The sequence below is a fragment of the Mesoplodon bidens genome, assembly GCF_964165515.1.
Source record: "Mesoplodon bidens genome assembly, chromosome: 2".
Taxonomy (NCBI): domain Eukaryota; kingdom Metazoa; phylum Chordata; class Mammalia; order Artiodactyla; family Ziphiidae; genus Mesoplodon; species Mesoplodon bidens.
Genome location: NC_138177.1, coordinates 57,103,983 through 57,121,952, shown reverse-complemented (window position 1 = coordinate 57,121,952; position 17,970 = coordinate 57,103,983). Strand labels below are relative to the sequence as shown.

Sequence of the window (17,970 nt, the reverse complement as noted above, 5' to 3'; positions counted from 1 at the left end):
CAACAACTTTTCTTATGGCTCTCATTGGCAACTGGAGCTCAAATTACAGTGCCTCCTGGGAACCCCTCCAATTATAAGCAAGGGCCACACTTTAGATTACAAGGCATAGTAGTCAGGGGAGTAGAAAGCATTCAACTTCCATTGAATGTCACTACTGAAACAATCTTTATTAAAAATCTTTTAGGGGTGGTAGCCCCTCTGGCCCCACCCTTTCCCGTTACAGCTATGGATGCCTTGATATACTGCAACGCCATTTGGAACAAACCCAAATTCCTGGCCTTCCTGGTGGAAGCTGAAATTGGGAGCCCATAAGACTGCCCCCTAAGACAGTAAATAGCCCCCAATAACATGTATGACAGGGGGCTATGGGATTGCAGCCCATAATTCAGAATTTATGAAAAAAAGAAGTCATTAAACACACCGTTTCTCCTTTTCAATTTCCCCATTTGGCTGCTATTAAAGCCTGCTATTAATGAGTGGTGCCTTATAATCAACTACTGAAATATAAATGCTGATCCCCAGTATTAAGGCTCCCATTTCCAACATTGTCCAGTTCATTAAGGATATCCAAAGGGCTCCAGGGAATTACTTTGCTGTGACAATCTAGCTATTATGTTCTATTCAGTACCAGTTATTAAGGAGTCCCAGCTGCAGTCTACTTTTACTTCAGAAGGCACCCAGTATGTTTTAACCTGTCTGCCTACTGGCTATCTTAACAGCCCAGCTATTGCCCACAGTCTTTGATGGCAAGACCTGGTGTCCCCTTGCACCGTCTGGCACTATACTGGTGTTCTAATCCAGAGCCCCTCAGGAGACTGGTGCACAAGGCCCTAACATGGTTGGTGACCCATCTATAACATACAGGTGGGCTATTTATTGCCCCACATAAAATTCAAGGGCTGTCCACAACTATTAAATTTCTGGGCATTAACTGATCCTCTAAAAGCCAGGAAATTCCTCTTGCAGCTAAACCTCAGCTGTTAACTATTCAGCCCCCCAACACACTATAGCAAGCCCAACACGGCTTACTTAGGTCTCTCCACACTTTGGAGGCAACAAATACCACACTTGTCCATCATTCTTAGACCCATTTATGCAGCCACGTACAAACCCTCCATAGTTTACTGGCGAAGAGCTAAACAATAAGCTTTATAGCAGGCACAAAGCTCAATTAGTCAAGCTCTCCCACTGGTTCCCCCTGGCTGCTCCTTCTGGGCTGAGAATGGACTATGTGTCCCGAAGCCTTTGGACTAACACAGCTCCTCCTAGCTGCCTGTGGGTTTCTGCACCAGACGGCTGCTCTCTACACCACTACACCCCCTCAGAACCGATTTGGGAACTGGTTCGTTGGTTTTGGTCTTGGTTTTGTGTGCACTGATGCCAGAATTTGTTTGCGTCTTTTGCGTTTTGGTGTACAAAATGGGAAGTACAAAATGGGAAATACTCCATCTACCCTGAAGGAGAGCCCTTTGGGGCCTATAGTAGATAAATGGGTGTAACATAGCCCTGAGCCTATGACTAAGAAAGACATGGTATACTACTGTAATAGGGTGCGGACCCAAAATATAGGATCAGAAGGGCGGTAGCCCCTAAATGGCTCACTCAATTTTTATAGGATCTCGCTAAAGTTAGAAGTGTTTTGCAAAACAGCAAGCTGCACCGGCAGTTCTTCCAACTGCCCACCCTCCCCCCATGCCGCCATGATATTCACCACCTCCTGTTTCCCCTACCCACGGGGATCAAATAGAAGTTTCTGTGTTAACCCCCAGAGGACAGGAGCCTGATTTAGTATCACCATCTAAGACTCCACAGGCCACCCAATTTGGACCGGGAGCCACATCCACAGCAGGGCAAGTTCCCTTGTGCGGACATCCTATAAGAGGCCAGGGGACTCCCTTGGACTTGAGGCGTCCGATTCTAATTGCCCCACAGGAGCCCCAGGGAACTTTGACAGTGGGGAACGAGTTGATTGACTCTCCAATAGATACCACTCTCCAAACCCTCCCTGTTTATCTTAAGAGGCTTGTAAATATTAAACAAAGGGGAAACAAAGTCATCCTAGGAAAAACTTGCCTGTATCTTTGAGATGCAAATGTCCTTTCTGGTCTTCTCAGGAACTCTCATCTCTGCCATCTTTTTACAATGCACCTTTTTGAAAGAGGGTAAAGTAATTTAGAAACTGACTTATCAAGGATAAATAAAAAAACCTAAGTGTCTTTTCTGTAAGAATTCAGCCATCTAGACAAGTGAGTTTGATTTGTTCCATCTGCCAGAAACCTAATTTGAATCCAACCTCTTTTTGTAAACTGATGGGCTTCACATGGCTGTACCTGACTCAGTGCTGAAATTCTGAAATGACAACCATGACGTCTCTGTATGTTTGTGTCCTTGTATGTGTCTTTGTCTTTGGATAACATTGCTGAGGTTGATTTGTGGATGAGCTCTATTTAATTGGCTTAAAGAAAAGTATGCACTTACACACCAAACTATTCTAAATACAAGAGAAACTGAGCTAAATGACCTTCAGGTTCATGTGAACTGGGAAATATTCAGTATTAATTAAGACCTGGTATTAACGTTCATTTGTTGATCTAATTAATATAGACATACTGTTAGAGTCATCAACATTAAGTATAATACTTTTAGTGTGCCTAGCTTTAATATAAGCTAAATAAAATCTTGTTATATTTGTTGCAAATTTGTCAGCAAGGAAATAACTTGATGTGAAGAAACTTTTAAGGAAAGAAAAGGCAAATGAGATAAGAGCTTTAGGTGAACTTTTAAAAATACTTATCTTTTAGGAAGATCTATCTAAAATTAATCTCTCCAGATATTTGACCACTTGAAAGTCAGAATTGTGCTAAAGTAAGTGACAGAACGTTTATGGAAAGTGGACCCTGAAAAAAAGAGTTCTGTACGTGGTCAGGACTAAGTTTAAAATAAGTTTAATTGAGTAAATACATTTTAAAAGTAAGCTGGTGCACAACTTGAATTTCGCTTTTCTCTCTGTTAAGAAGACAAGGTTTCTTAAGATTTTGGACTGCCTTTGATACCAGATTTTAAGTTTTTCTACCTTTTAAGAGACCTGTTCTGTACTTGCCTTTGGAATCTTTTATTGTTACTTTGGCTAAGTGAACAACTATTGTTTCACAGTGACATGTGATCCTATCTGACTGTTTTAAACCCTTTTCTTATTTTTTTGACAAAACTTCCCAAATCAAATTATAATGAAGTTCCTTTGACCTCTAGCTAACTTTGGGGTGCTTCAAAGGGCCCCTGAAACACCCCAAAGAGAGATATTAACTAATTAGGTTGAATTACACGGGAAGTGTTGTCAAATAAGCAATAAATCTTCTTAGGTTATATTGTATGCCAAATGACACAGGTATTCTACAGATTATATGGAGTTCCTAAAATTTGGTATGTCCTGGTAAAATGTTACCAGTCAGAATTCTCTTTATTATCTGAAAGTGTTGCATGTCACCGCAGTAACCACGTTACTTTGTCAATTGCACTGTCATCAGATTTAAACGTGCCTTCTTAAGTCTTTCGCCATTGTACACAGTTATGGTTTCACTCTGATGCCTTTGCAAAAATGTTTCCTCTTCAAGAAGATTTATAGAAAGGACCTTTGGATAAATACAAGTTTCTGATTTTCAAACCATAAAGGTGAACTGGGTAAGAACTTGAAGAATTCTAATGGGAAACCTGATGGCTTCATAAAGCTGTTAACAAAAACGATTAGTTGCACATGCCTGGGTGAAAGGGTTATAATTATGGTTATAATTTTGGTTATAATTTTTATGGTTTCTATCTGAAAAATGACTGTTTTAAATCTGTGTTTTCCAGGTATAAGCAAAACGCTCCCCTTAAACTAATTATGACTTACAGTAATTTGTTAAATTATACCCTTGTAAGCAGAATTGAAACATTTATCTTTTTCTCTCTACCTGGGTGATCCTGCCAGTAGCATATGCTTGTCTCAAAGATTAAGCTATGCACGTCTAAGTACGCACTGCTGGTACACTGAAACAGCGGATGGCTCACTAAATCAGTTATGGTACCTCTGGTCACTCGCTATTGCAATTGGATTACAAGTAGTTATACTGATCATTGTTCTTTGTTTCCAGATTGTTCGCTCTTTGTGTCTCCCTGCTGTACTGTGTTTTTGTTAACGTTACTAGCTGCATTACTTATATCCTGTCTATTTTATAAGATTGGTGTCTTACAGTCTCTTACCCAGTATGTAACCAGGCCTCCAACAATACTTCAATGGCTAAACATCTTGAGGAAATAGACCACATTTATAACATGAAATAATTGTAATAGTGTGATTCTAGGTACAAGAGAAAGCAACAAGGGAAAATGTCTCCTGGATCATAATTAGATAGAGGATCCAGAAGATCTTTAATTATCAATAGGGCCTAATCCAAAAACTAGCACCTGGAGTGGCATAACAAGAATTCTCCCCTGACCTGGGATGAGCCTCCCATCATCGTGGGACAAAATTTGATCCTGAAATGTCGCCCAAATATTGGTCAAAATCCTGACCAAGGGCTTCCCCGGTGGCGCAGTGGTTGAGAGTCCGCCTGCCGATGCAGCGGACACGGGTTCGTGCCCCGGTCCGGGAGGATCCCGCAGGCTGTGGAGTGGCTGGGCCCGTGAGCCATGGCTGCTGGGCCTGCGCGTCTGGAGCCTGTGCTCCGCGGCGGGGGAGGCCGCAGCAGTGAGAGGCCCGCGTACAGGAAAAAAAAAAAAAAAAAAAATCCTGACCAAGAGGAGAGGATCTGAGAAATGGAATATTTCCTCACACATCAGTCATTAGCGACTACAGCCCCCCAACGTGAGCCGGTGAGCCCTGACGAAACTCAGGATATGAGAATATAGGATACAGGCCCTGGATAGCTGAGGTACATATCAAATGACTGATTTCAGTGAGCCCAGATTCTTCCATCTTCCCGTACATAGAAAAGTGCTAAATTCCTTAACTTGAGATGCTGCCTCCCAGGCTTGAAGCCCTCAAAATTCCCATCAAAGCGATCATAACTCTCAACTTTTAGGCTGAGAATATTTTTTTAAGGCTACAGGTGTAAAGGAGACACTTTCCAGAGAGGAACAAAAAAAACAAAAACCCAACGTTTGGAACATTGGCACCAATGGTGGACACTCCCGGAAAGATCCATCTGACGAAGCAATTAGAAGGGCCGTCACCCCCTTTTATCCACAAGACTGTGGGATGGACATTGACAGTAGGGAATTGTAACAGGGAAGAGCCAAATCTGACTACACATTGGATCTGTTCCTTTTACTTTAACCTTTGCCTTCCGCTGCTTTTGTTCACTAAAAGGATACTGTCTGTACCTGTACATAATGGCCTGCCTCGGGGAACCCTGTCGCTCTGTCTGAATGTTAAACCAAAGTGCCTTTGTTCAGGGAAACATATGGACTCCTTCCACCTGTGGATGGCTACAATTAAGAAGAAATTAACACATCTCCTCCCCGAGGCTGGCCATTCGAGGGGCTATTCACAAAACCTATGGCCTCCTTACTTTACCTCCTCATCTCCTCCCCATCTCTGTATTATAAAAGAAACGGGCACCCAAACCCCGATAAGATGGTTATTTTGAGACTTTACTCTGCCATCTTGTTGGTCTGCTAGCTTTCCGAATAAAGTCATATTCCTTGCCTCAACACCTCATCTCCGATTTATGGCCTGTCGTGCGGCAAGCAGAGCAAGCTTGGACTTGGTAACATCTTTACTCAGGACACGGTATCACAAAATGGGACACTGTTTTCTGTTTGTTTGTTTTGTTTTTGTTTTGGGCCGCGCCATGTGGCTCGTGGGATCTTAGTTCCTCGACCAGAGATCCAACCCGCGCTCCCTGCAGTGGAAGCTCGGAGTCCTAACCAATGGACTACCAGGGAATTCCCATGGGACACTGTTACCTTGCAGTCATGGCCCTCACCTTTGTGAAACAGAGGTAGTAGTGTAGCAGGATTGAGAACGTTGTAACGTTTAAAAATTAGGTGGTGAAAGCAGGATTTCACAGGAAGTTAATCCAGTGATACTTGCAGAGAAACGTTGTCAATTCAGCGTTAAGAAGACTGTGGACAATGTGTGGAGTTTGCAAATAAACTTCATTTTCTAGAGTCAAATCTGCCAAGGCTGCCACTAAATTTGCAGTTGTGGCTATAACCTTAAGACAACTGAGACAGGCAAAAGCAACTGAATTAAGTTGTATGCTATAACAGGAAATAGGTCTATGTTTACTACCATGCTCACACAGTTCTGCGTGGCCTGATTATGCCTTTCATGCACAAATAAAGTAAAAGGTTCTGAATAACCTAAAGTTAATCTATTAAGTAGAGATCTCTTTTCGAACTTAAAAGGGCTAATATACTTTGCCTCCAGTGGAGATCTCACCTTAAAGTATCCGGATCGGGCTTCCCTGGTGGCGCAGTGGTTGACAGTTCACCTGCCGATGCAGGGGACACGGGTTCGTGCCCGGGTCCGGGAAGGTCCCACATGCCGCAGAGCGGCTGGGCCCGTGAGCCATGGCCGCTGAGCCTGCGTGTCTGGAGCCTGTGCTCCGCGGCGGGAGAGGCCACAACAGTGAGAGGCCCGCGTACCGCAAAAAAAAAAAAGTTTCCGGATCAACCTGAACCTGATCATTTGGGTAACCCTAAGGCAGGCAGCTCTTGCAGTGCTTGTTTTAGCCTTATAAAAACCTGCTTATGTTTATCTTCCCAAGCAAAGGGTTCAGGAACTAAATCTTTAATAAGTTCATAGAGTGGAAGAGGTAACAGAAAAATTTGGAACCCAGAGCTTGCAATTACCAGCTAAACCTAGAAATCCACAATGCTAGCACTTAGTTGTGAGTCTAGGAAGTTCCTGTATCAGCCTAATTCTCTCTGGAGATAGCTGAATTCCTTCAGTGCTTAGATTACGTCCTAGGTAATGAACAGCGTCTACGGATAATTGTAATTTTTCCTTTGTGTTCTTTCTCAGCTAACTGTTGCAGCAAATAAATGGAATCTTTTATGAAAGCCTTATGGAATCTTTACAGTAGCTGAGTACAGCAGGAGGTTATCTCCATATGGTAAAAAGGCTGATTTCTCAGGGAACTAGAGGGTACTTAAATCTTGGTGAAGTACTTGGGAGGAAAAAAGAAGGGGTCCCAGTGAACCCTTGAGGCATAAAAGTGCAGGTATATTGTTGATTGTTCCAAGTAAAGGCATGTAGATATTGGCTGTTGGGCCTCCGGGATGCTGAAGAAAGGTGAACAAAGGTCTCCAACAGTAAACCATTTCAAGTCAGTTGAAGCTTGTGACAGAACGGTGGCTAGGTTTGGAACAACAGGAAAACAGGGAAAAACTATTTTTATTAACAGCTCCCAAGTCCTGGACAAATCGCCATCCTGCCAGGTTTCCAACCAGGCAAGATTGGCATGCTGCAGGGACGAGTACAGGAATGATTACCTCCTGGGCAATTAAGTCTTCTACAATAGCTATGAGACCTTGTATGACCGCAGGCTTTAATAGCTGTTGAGGAAACCTAGGGATAGGTTTAGCTACATCTATCTGAATCTTTATAGGTTTGCATTTTTTTATTCTTCTGATGTTAACACTGTCAGAAGTAGCCCCCCAAATTGCAGGCATCTCCATCCAATTAGGGAACTTTTGTTGAACTTCCGCTTTTATGTCCAGGACAGATTGTAAGGAACATAAATGATCAGGTTCAGGCTGATCAGGAAATTTTAAGGTGAGATCTCCACTGGAGGCAAAATGTACCGACCCTTTTAAGTTAGAAAAGAGGTCTCTACCGAATAGATTAACTGGGGCTATATTGCATAGCAAAAAGGAATCTTGGTTAAGATAAAAATTCTCTCTGAACTGTATTAGGTACTCCCACTATGGAAACATCCTCTTTACTCAGAGGGACCTGTTGTTCTTTGAGGGTGGGATTTAGAGTAGAAAGCACAGCTCTGGATAGGGCTAGGGGTAGGGTGTTAAAGGGTTAGGTAATTATGTTTACAGTTAGGGTTAGAGTTTAATGTAGATTTCAAAGTAAAATATGAGAGTGGGGTTTAAAGTAGAAAGCATAGCTCCAGTATCAACTAAAATTTGGCAGTTTTTCATTATATTTTCCTCTGGGCTGTTTAAGGTCATTGCTGGTAATAGTTTACCAGAGAACCTCTGGAGTTCTGCCAACTAGGGGAGAGGGTCATGGGGAGCCCTCCCTTTGAGACAGATATGAGAGCATTTGTGAAGAGTTTGCATAGGACTTTTGAGGACACCTCTTTTTCCAGTGTCCTCACTGATTACAAATGAAACATCAACTTTGGGTCATCGAATTGATCATGGACCCCTAGGAGGTTGTAATGGGGGAGGCCCAGGTGTTATTTTGTGTCTCTTGCCTTAGAGCTGTTGTAACTGTAAGGCTATGAGCTTGGTGGATTTCTGTTTGTGATCTTGCTCCAGGGTCCTTTCAAAATGCTCCGCTATACTCACGAGTTCAGTGAGGCCTAGAGCCTCCCACCCTCTTTTCTGCCCTTTTATCAATCCACTAATCTCAGAAGATAATCCATTTACAAAGAGGGCAGTTAAAGCAGGCTGAGTGGCCTTTTTATTCCTTGGAACACCAACTGCTGTAAAAAGAGAGCTTCCAAACTGGCTCTAAAGTCTTCCACAGATTCACCCCTCTTTTGTTTGTACGAGTGAATAATAGATCGATCATTATTAGGCCAATTAATAAGAGACCAAGTGCGAGCAGGGAAGATTTTAGGAATAGCTTATAAAAGGTTAGTTGTTATTCTGCAAGCCTTTTTTAGGTTGAGGATCTTGAATATCATCCTAGGGATTATGTCATTTTGCTTCCCACATCCATTCTGGGATTTCACCCAGTCCTACCAACATGTGTACAAGCGGATAAAGATCTAGCAGTTTGGGGACATACGCCCTGACAGTGACTCTAAATTCTTCAAAAAATGTTGGGGGTTCCTCCCTAGGTTTAGAGAGTTCTTTAACTACAGTTCTCAGTTCAGTCTTTGACCACGGGGTAAAGGACACCTGAGGGGGCTCACCTGCAACCTCAGGTAGTTTTACTTTAAATGGCAATTGTTAAATATTCTCTTTGGGATAGAAAAGTATTTCAGACAGGAAATGAGTAAAACAAGAGTCCTCGGGTGAAAACGGAAAGGGGGGGACAGTAGGAGGTACATCTGCAGTCACATCCGTCCAGTGGTTTTTTGTCTCAGGTACCTCTTGTCTCTTTAATTTTTCATTAGCTTTTTGTTCTAAGTCTCTAAACGAAGCTATTTTGGAATCTTGAAACCTTCTGTAAACTTTTACATACCAAGTAAAGCAGGCATCTCATTCTCCCTGTGCAATCTGTGAACCCTTGCTCTCTAGTGTTTTCCTTAAATGAACAATCTTGTCTAACTGGAACATGCCCCACAATGACCACTGTAATTCTAGATCAATATTAGTATAATTTTGCCATCTTTCTAAATATCTACAACCTCCAGGACCATAGTTCTTAAATATAATATAAGCAGGTGTGCCGGAAGCTGGCATTCTCAACTCTTTGGCGATAAAAGATCTCATTTCCTTAGTTAGCCTTTGTCAACCCAAAAGAACACACAAGAAAACTGCTCCTTAATATATCAGTAGTAACAAAGAGATGTTACTATGTCCTGGACAAAAGAAGGCCTGGTATGCACCACCACCAATTCCCAGGGATCCTTGAACTGAGGAAAAAGATCCAACCGGCAAATCCCAAGGAATGGGGACTGCAAACTGATTCCAAACAAAATGGAGAACTATAGCCGCCACCAACAGCTCCAAGCATGGAAACTGGGGGCTGATTCCAAACAGATGGGCAAGTGCAGACTACACTGTCAGCAGTGCCCAGTGTGGAAGCCAGGGAACAAAATTAGGGGCTACGGTTTACCACTCAAAAATATACTGGCAATAACCAAGAGATGTTACTGTGTCCTGGGAATTTCCATCTGAAAGGCTAGGGGTTTGGCCTCAGGGAGAATCCTCTACCAGCCAAACTGACCTGCTCTGTAAAGGAAAGCCAATTAGATTGGGAGCACAAACGCAAAGAGAATGGAGCTCAAACCAAGAGGAGCTTACCAACAACCTTCAGGAATGGCCAGAAAGACAGTGAACTCAAAGGAGTTGTGGGCACCACACCTGTTTCTCCTTGTCCCAAATGTTATCAGAAATTTGCTTCAGATCCCATCACTGCCACCAATATATTTACCTTTTTCTTTTTAAAAAGATAAGCATTTAATCATAAAATCATCTTGTTAGCAGTAGCAATGATAAGAGTGGATTTTAGAAAAGTGCACATACATATTTTTATACAGAACATTTCTGGAGGGATACATATTAAACTGTTAGTGGCCACCTCTGCATGCCACCAATGTATTAAAAAACAAAATTTAACTGAGTAAATTGGAAGATTTACTTTGAATTTTGAATAAATTGGCTTTATTAAACCATTCATGAATCAGGCAGCATCTCATCTGATAGAAAGGGAGATACTCCAACGGGTTACACAACATGGAAGGCTTTTTTTTTTTTTTGGCCATGCCACATGACATGTGGAAATCTTAGTTCCCCGACCAGGGATCGAACCCATGCCCCGTGCATTGGAAGCGTGGAGTCTTAGCTGCTGGACCAGCAGGGAAGTCCCAGAAGGCTTGTATAGTAAGGAGGGTGGGACAAGGAAAGAAAGTCATCATCAAGGGAAAAAATGAAAGTTCACTGGAGGAAAGTAAAACTTCAGGTGACAATGGCGTCTCATTGGCTAAACTGCGGAATTTTCTATTAGCTATTTCTATTTTCTATATCTTGTTGCTGGCCAGGAAGGAAGTCGTCCCTCCTCCAGCTGGGGTAGTAAAGGGGTTGCACTTCCTCTTTGGGGTCAGTAAATGACCTCTTCCTGTTGGGGTAATTGATGATGAGGGACACGGCATGAGAGCTTCCTCTATGGGCCTTCCAGACTCCAATTCTAGTGGAGGCTTCCTTTTGTTAACACTCACAGCATGTTTTATTGGCAGGAGGAGTCACAATGAGAGAGAAAAGGCCACAAGACTCACCATAAAGAAGGCGCAGAAATGCTTGGGTGGGTCCAAGGGAGGCACAAGGTGGCTGTGGGGTCAGCTGGTGGCTACAGTGATCACATGGTTCCCTCTGATGGGTTTGCAGCTTGATGTAGAATAGTGAATAAACGGGTCAGTTCATCCTATCAGAGAAACATGAAACTGAGATAAGCTTCCCACTGCTAGAAGCATCTTGAGCCTTCAGAAAAGAACAGAGAACATGTCTAAAGGGTTTGGGAACATCAGAGCCATATCTCCTCAAAGTGGGACGCCCCAGGCTCTCCAGGTCTCAGTCCCCAACTCTCCCTCAGTGACAAAGCCTCCCTACCTCTGTCCTTGTAAGCTCAGTGATCCCTAGAGGTCCTGCCTATCCGTGAGGTCTTAGGTTTCCATGAGACAGGTTGGTTGAGACCTAGTGATACAGTTGACCAGCCTGATATGCAACAGTTCCCACCACCCTGGGGCAGTTGGGCTCAGGGACACATGGCTCTGGACCCCATGTGGAGGGTGTCCTTGTACGTCAGCTGTGCCACAGAAGAGCCAGTAACGCCTGTAGCTGTCCAACTGATTCTCAGGGGTTTTTCCTGGGAGAGCCCTTGGTCATCTGACCTCCTAGCCAGGAAGCCCCATGACTTTCTGATTGCTGCCTGTCATGCCAACAACACACCTGTGAAGGTTCTGCTCTGCATGGCCATCTGTCCACCAGGCCCCTCCTTCTAGGGACCCAGATGCTAGGACCACACAAATGCTGAAGGAGTGTCCACCTGACTAAGGTACAGACACCCCTGTATCCATATGCATGATTTCTACTGGGAATCAACAACATTTATGGGGATTCTCTGGCCCTAAAGAACAGACCAACCTGATAGGAGCAATGCAATGATTCACAATTACCAGGGTCAATGCACATATACAAAGGCCCATAGCCCCAGATGCCCCACTCACAATTCACATAAGTGTCCCATACATACCCACCAATGCCCAAATATTCTTGCTTCATACATACATACATCCAAACATGCATATCAGTGGTACGCTGGCAAGTGATTGATAAAAAGCTCTCCGAGAAAGGTGGGAAAGACTTCACTTATGGTATCTACATGGTATAAATATTCCCAGCATGACCAATTTCACGTTACCCACCTGACATCACTAAACACAGAGCTGGGAAGAGATATGCACCATTGACTCTCCCAAGATACTATGAACCAGTTCCAGCACATCCCATACCTTTTCCTGTGAATATGTGCACAGAATCCACTTACACCCCAAGTAGAACCCTCAACTCCCACCACAGATATATAACCAAAAAGATACCAGATATACATATGTGTTTGTACATATACATATATATATATATAATATATATATATATATATGTATATATCCTGAACACACACGTGCATTTCTACCCTCACCCTGAATAAATACACAAACAGACCACCTCTTACTACCTACATTTTTACAGATGAAACCTTACTCACCCTGAATATTCACATTCCACTCTTACAACTATATATACACACACAACATGGGCCTGAAAACAAACATGTGCAACCAATATGCCATCCAGATGTACACACTGAGTACCTAAACACACAGGCTCACCAAGTATACAACTGTCTCAAATGCAACCCCAAAAAAGACCCATATGCAATCCCACAGCCCTAAAATACATATACTGCAGGATTCCTGCACACACACATAACCTACACAGTCTACTTGTTTCCAAACACACAAACTAAACTCTCACATCTCGCAGAATACATACCCAAAAAGCCCCAGGATCTCAAAAACACACACAGACACAAATAACCTGTAGTTATCAAATACAGCTGACCCTTGAACAACTTGGGGGTTAGGGCGCCAACCCTCCATGCAGTGGCTCTGCATCCATGGATCCTGTAGTAGTCCTGTAGTATTTACTGAAAAAGAAATCCACTATAAGTGGACCCGTGTGGTTCAAACCCGTGTTGTTTAAGGGTCAACTGTACATATAAGTCCACCTCCCTAATACTGAGAACACACATACAAGCAACACCACTAAATTCTTCAGGCATTACATTTTGAAATAGACACATAGAGGACTCTAATCCTCCTGATACACTCACAAATCACAAATACACACACCCACAAACTACTCATGAGTATACACCCCAAATGCTCAGACACACTCAAAACAGAAAAACACCGGCAACCTCTGCACTCTTACTAATATACATACACAATTCTCACACACCTATGGACACACACATGCAAATATTCCTAACCCCTGATCATATGGATCCCCTCCCAAACACTATACATTATGCTACCTCTCCAGAATACAAGCTCCCCACCACTACCCCAACATATAAACTGTATATGTGTGTGTGTATATATATATTTCTACCCTCACCCGAATATATAGACAGACCACCTCTTACTCCTACCAAACACATGTATAAACACCCTAGCGTTCTCCAAAGAAATACACTTTGAATACTCCTAACAACTCCATACCTTATGATCAAACTTTGATAATGCATGCACCTGATGATGGACACGCACACGGATTAGAATACACAAGTAAGATACATGGAAATATCTCCAGCAAACCATTTATGAAACAACTTCCATATATCAAATTATCCCTAGCTATCAGGAGCCAGCTCATACATATGCAAGTACTAACAAATACCCGTATCACATATTTCTAATACATATAAATGCAATTGTCCATCTTCCCTGTAGAAACATAGAACCCCACCTCTCTATCAGATACACATATACTCACTTCCCAAAATACATAAGCCTAAGAGGCTCCTACTGAAAATTACAAATGCACAGCCTCAGCAAATATTCCTCCAAGTGGCCATGCCCCTTGAATACACACACAAACTCATTTAACACACAACTCTCCACAAGTCCCAAATAGAACCACAATTACCCAGTACACTACATATAGGCAATAATGTCACCCTATACGCCCTTTGTTCCAAATACACATACAGTACCACACTACTGGCGTATACATAACCCCACATTCCCAACCTCTCACACAGAATTAACTCTGCCATCTTGCAGAATACAGGATCATACAAACACAACATACCTACACATTCAACATCCACCAGCCCCATAAAAGAGTCACAGACTTGCCCTCTACACATTCAAATTTTCATAGACAGCTCCTGAAAATGCACACCCACAAACACCCCATAACCATACAACATGCCCTGAATACACAAATGATCAGCCTACATTCCCCCAATATACAAAATAAACAGACTGGACACCCAAAGTAATATACACCATTACTTTTCCTGACATTGCCCTTATGCATATGCAGATAATCCTTCCAAATCCACCATGAGACACACACAAATCCCCAAAATCATGGGTGAAAAAAACAGATGTAAACATATTCCCCAAACACCAAATTACAAACACCTAACCACCAACTCCTTGAGTATGCCTGCGTCACATCTCAACACCCTCCAAATACAACACTCACTCTTACACACTTTCACAAAAACACAGGCATGACCTCCCTTCAAACACAAATATCCACGGACAAAACCAACCCACACATTTGACTACCTATCATATTCCCACCAACCAATTAAATATGTACAGACCCCATCTATGCTTGCAAATCAATCATGATTTGACACCAGACTACAAATACATGTTTATTACCACATTCAGCAAAGTTGCTCGCATCACTGACAAAAGAATGCAGTTTGAACATAAGTGTTGACTGATGTTTTTATGATAAGAAGGAAGACACTAGTGAAACGATGGGTGTGTTCCTTCCATCTTCACTCATTTTCCAATCACCTGAGCTACACCTTCGAAACCAGATGAGGGTTTTCAACTCGCAAGAACTTCCCTCTAGCTTTTGTACTCTTCACAACGCGCAGACTAGAACGGCACCTGTTTAATAGCTCGCACACGCTATTTACCCCCCACTGTAGGCCCCGCAATCACTGAACCCTTCATGAAGCCGGCTCCCCAGTGGTGCCAATAATCCTGGGGTAAACATCTCAAGGGAATCGAGCTCTATGGGGGCGTGAATCCACATTGTGGGGAGTCTCCTTACAGGGACAAGGGCACAAATAACCCACAGGGTGAACAACAGCGCAGAGCGGTGACACCTGAGGGGTGAAAAGTCCCCGTACCCCTTACCTCAGGATTCCTGTAATTGACTCTAGAGGCCGCCATGACAGGCCCCTCCCCCGCCGGACAGCCATTGGGGCCCCATCCTCCGCGCTCGCGCATGCGCTCCTGTCTTCCGGAGCAAACTGCCCCAACAGACGCCGGGAGCCATTGCAGGACGGCGGTCCGCGTGCCAGAGAGCCCCGCCCCAGTGGGCGTGCGCAGGCATGCGCGGGCGTGCAGGCGCGGGGTGCGCGGGCCTCGGAGGTCTCTGCAGGAAAGGACAGAAATGCAGGGTCGGGCAAGCTGCGGAACTTCTCTGGTGACGCTCCTCGCTGGGAACCTTCGTGACGGTCTCTTCTTAAAACCAGCTCTTGTGAAATGTGCACTCGTGAAACCCATGCACTTAGCTACGAAGAGTTCTGGAGAGCTCCGCTGTACAAGTACTTTCATGCCCTTTGGACTGCAGTTCCTTGGTTCTTGTTAATGCCTTTCAAAAAACAGTAGGTCCTTTTTCCTAGCACACCTGAAGTTTCCGTTAAAGAACAATGCTAGCAAAGAATTTCAGACCTGGGAAACACTCTTAAGATACTGTCTCCTGACTCCGTTCCTAGAGTTTTTCCAACGCATTTACTCTACTGGAATATATTTTCTCAGTGTTCACAGGTGTTTCCTTTGTACGGTTTTGGGTTTTTTTTTAAAATAATTTTGAGAAAGAGTTGACAATCTGGGCCAATTTCAACAGGTAGTATGGGAACAATTTGACTTTCCCTCCCTCCTTTTTTATAATATCTTGCAGAATTTCAGTTGACAATAAAACAAGAACAACAACAACAACAAAAATAGTAGCGGGATCAACTTACTGACCTGACTTTGTAATACTTCCCAAAGAAACTTCAATCATCAGATCCGCTTTCTGGTCAAATGCAAGATTAGAGCATTTCTCACTCAACAGGATGCCTCTGAAGACCCCTCACCTGTAACAGCACTAAGCGCCTCCAAGTGCAGACTTGAAAACTCCACAAGACACAAACATGGTATCTCTTCATTTCTTTAATGTTTCGTGATTGAGTGGAAATGAACTGTCTTCTAAGTTTTGTGATGCATGTCCAGAGATGTTTTTTGTCAGTAGTCAATGCCCGCCCCCAAATTCTGTGCAGGAATAGTCAGAGATCATGATCCAAAGGACTTTTAGATACTCCCTTCTGTGACTTGTCTTCCCAAATTAGATTTGGTCTAATTTGATTATCTCTGTCTGTGGGGTGTAGGATTTGGAAGTATTACAAAAGTGATTGCAGAATTGGGACTGGCCAATTTTTGCACAGTGCAATTTTTGTATCAGTGGCCTTGAGAAGAGTCCTTCAAATACTGTATCAGAATTATGAGTGAGAATCTTGTAAATAATTGGTTGAATGACTGAACAAAGGGAGGAAGCAACAAGGAAGCCTGCCTTTCTCGAGTGCCTGGGTACAATATTTTGCCTCACCATTCCTCTAGTATGAAGTTACTGGTTGCAAATCATTTAAGTTTTCCTTCATTATAAAAGCTCCAGGGCTTCCCTGGTGGCGCAGTGGTTGAGAGTCCGCCTGCCGATGCAGGGGACACGGGTTCGTGCCCCAGGTCTGGGAAGATCCCACATGCCGCGGAGCAGCTGGGCCCGTGAGCCATGGCCGCTGAGCCTGCGCGTCCGGAGCCTGTGCTCCGCAACGGGAGAGGCCACAACAGTGAGAGGCCCGCGTACCGCAAAAACAAAACAAAACAAAAAACAAAAAACCTAGGTTGATGGATAAAGACGTGAAAGGAAGGGACTGTCATGTTCAACCTCGGTGCTGTGAATCAAAACAACAGTTTATAAACTGCCTAAAGAGGCACACGCCAATTGTGTTGCCACTGTGGGAGGTGGAAGGAACTTCCGGTTCTTGCCTACCTGCCAGATCCCTCGTGGAATGTTCCCCCAGCGCACGCCACCCCGACCCACGTGCCCTCTGCCCCTCCCCCACCGCAGAACGGTTCAGCCCGCATCTTCCTGTTTACTTTCAAACGTGTCCCTCGTTGACTTGGATCCCGAGCGTTTGCTGAAGCAGGTCGCTCTCTGGCTCCTGGTCTTGACTTTGCTCATTGAGGCTTCCAGGCAGCAGTAGTCCGTGCCCAAGCCTGCAGGATGGCTTCAATAGGAGGTAAGCCTATAGGCTGGGGGTGTGTTCTCAGAGACCCTGCCATCCTCACATCCTTCGGGTTCACACGTTACACTTAACTGTGGGCATATAGTTGGACTGAAGTAGAGGGAGAAGAGAGCACTGGACGCACAAAGGACATTTCACCTGGGGAGACTGGGGAGCCTGAAGAAACCTGAGACTGCCCTGGGGAGGAGGGGTCGTTGGAGGTGGATCAAGAGGAATTGCCCTGGCTATGGAGAAAGGATGGCAGCAGACAGTTTGATTCTTTCTAGAAGGGAGACAAGCCACTTTGAAACGTGTGTGTAAGGATGTGTGTGATGTCCTGGTGGTGACACAGGGAGGGTCATGAGGAAAGCCTAGAGCTGTATTGTGTTCCTGAGGCACCTGAAGCTTGCCTCACCATATCTTTCAAAGGGATTTAAACAGGAGTATACTGTATCTCAGGGGGCTGTGGGGAGAGATGGTCTTGGTGAGAAAACTATTCAATGGGGCTGTGTGTGGCCACACCTGCAGTGAAGTGTCCTCTCCGAGAGCTAGGC

General features: G+C 43.9%; 1 protein-coding gene across 3 annotated transcripts in view; it reads right to left on the bottom strand.

Annotated features, from left to right (window-relative positions):
- Positions 1-2,070: 2,070 nt before the first annotated feature.
- Positions 2,071-17,970, bottom strand: part of LOC308612903 (uncharacterized protein) — a 125,753-nt gene continuing 109,853 nt past the window's right edge. For all 3 annotated transcript variants that reach the window (XR_014015166.1, XR_014015167.1, XR_014015169.1), the window contains 2 exons: positions 11,112-11,257; positions 2,071-2,148 (listed from right to left, as the gene is read on the bottom strand). The gene's annotated coding sequence lies outside the window, so the exon portion shown is untranslated. The remainder of the gene's footprint in view (positions 2,149-11,111; positions 11,258-17,970) is intronic.